Below are 2,536 nucleotides of genomic sequence, written 5' to 3' on the forward strand. Positions count from 1 at the left end.
AATTTTTTTGGATATGGTAAGTGCCAAATGCACCCTAAAGCATTGACACAAGTTCACTGGGTTTTGAACATTTTCAATGTACTGGACTAAAGTTTGCAACAACAGATATTCACAATAAACCCTATCTGATCCATTCTTTGAAGAGCGAATGGATCTAATTTACAAGATAAACATGCAAAGAAAGGCTTATTTTCTCAAGTTGTGTTGTATGTAACTGCCACCTTCCCTTAAAATCCTCCTAACATGTTGAAGCACGTTCATTTGAGGCAGTGTTAAAGCATACCATATATTTGTTGTGTGTATTTTTTGATAGTGTGCATGGGAAGAGTAGAAAGTCATAGTTTCATTGCAAGGAAACACCTGTAAATAAAATGATGTAAACTAACTACAGTTAGTAGCAGCCTGATTGAGGCCACTTAGCTTTAATTAGTGACCTTCCTGTGCTTCCTGACCACACGCTTATTTTCTGAAAGGTATGAGCTCATGACGCTCCTGGTAACTGTGTCAGGGATGGTGAAGAACAACACAAGGTTACCCTTAGGGAACTGCATTATCTGTTCAGACTAATAATTTAGTACACATTTTCTGCCCAAAGGGATTTACAGTGTTGCAGTTCACATGGAGAAACCTGACATTATCATGAAACATTTTCATGAAACTCCCCCTTCTGGGATTTAGGCTGCCAACCTGATCTGGATCTTTAACCACTAGGTCACACCACCCACAAAAGGTCTCCTATGACTGTTCCATTGTAGGTTGCATCAATAATAAAGATGAGTCAGAAAACAGGAGGTAGGGGGAGAACTTTAAGATTGGTTTGGGTACAACTATCTTCAAATGAACAACACATCACACTGTAGTACTTGTCAATGAAATGTGCTATAAATGTGCCACTGCTGCTTAATTGATCAGAATAATAACAATCACTCATTTATGATTCCGCAACATGATCAGACAAAAAACTCATGTAATTTAATAATATTATTATGCCTGCACAATGGCAAACTGAAGGCAACTCATACTCTGTAGTGTATGTGATTGATCTGACAATATCTTTTTTTATTTTCCTTTACAATCTGTCAGCATGGATGTAATGGACAGAGAGACCTCTGGTGGAAAATTGAGGAATTTTAAGTCATTGATGTGACAGCATTTGTCATTTAGTCATTGTGTTCACTTTTGGCATTGTACAAGCAAGTTTAAATTGGGTTCTGCATTTTGTGGAGGGATCTTTGTCACAATTAAAATGCCTTTGGTTCAGTCTGTCTTGGCTGGAGTGACTGATTTTTATGTTAAAATCTACAATTGACACTTTAGACATTCTACTAACTTGAAGTAACTTTAAAATGACATGTCAATTAACTCTCATTAGAGTATTAGACTGTATTAGACAGTCCATCACTGTCATCGCTCCTCCTTTTATGCTTCCGAAGCTCATCCGTGAGAAACTTAAGACCGGTGCAGCGTCCAGGTCCCTCAGCCTTGTCCTGCTTGCCACAGGTTATCATTGGTCACCTTGATAAACAACACCACAAACAATAAGCCCAGTTAAAACAAAAAAAGCTTTTTCCTTACAGGATAAATATGCAACAAAGGTCATTCCCCAGAGATAGAGTCATTGAATAATAATGTGAAAAGAAGCAGTGATTCAGTGCAGAGTGATGCAGAGGCGGAGTTCAACTTCATTGGACCAACACACACACACACACACACACACACACACACACACACACACACACACACACACACACACACACACACACACACACACACACACACACACACACACACACACACACACACACACACACACACACACACACATACACCTTGTGAGGACATTCCATTGGCATAATGGATTTTATACTGGCCAAACTGTATATTCTATCCCCCTACACTGCCCCTATCTGTAAACCTACCCGTCACAGGAGACATTCTGCATTTTTACATTTTTAATAAAACACTGCTTAGTATGTTTTTAAAGCCATTTGAAATATGAGGACTCATGAAATGTCCTCATAAATCACGTTCAAGTTGTAATACCAGTATAATACCCATGTCATTATACACATTTGTGTCCTCACAAAAACAAGCACACACACACACACACACACACACACACACACACACACACACACACACACACACACACACACACACACACACACGCACACACACACTTCAGTTCACTTTAATAATAGCAATAATATGTGGTTTGGCTAAAATACCATTTGCAATATTTTGAGATAATTACTGTATGGAATGATTTCTGTGTATATAAAGCAAAGGTATATCGTAAGGTATTACTATGGGAGAAAGTGCAACACAATGTGGCGGAATTAGTCCTGCCTTCTAAATAAAAGAGCCAATCACCAATTGGTAAAGTCATTGCGTCACTGCAGCTACTGTTAGAAGTTGGTCAGTGTTCTGAGACGTGCGCAAAACAAAATTTATGAGACAATTGTTGTCAGATTTCAATGGTGATTTCAAATATGAAATTTAATCGTAAGCTTGGTGACAGCTTTGGAGAATTCGA

Source organism: Siphateles boraxobius, unplaced genomic scaffold (assembly GCF_051911475.1).
Source record: "Siphateles boraxobius isolate OS27281-9 unplaced genomic scaffold, OSU_SipBor_1 33, whole genome shotgun sequence".
In the NCBI taxonomy this organism is placed as follows: domain Eukaryota; kingdom Metazoa; phylum Chordata; class Actinopteri; order Cypriniformes; family Leuciscidae; genus Siphateles; species Siphateles boraxobius.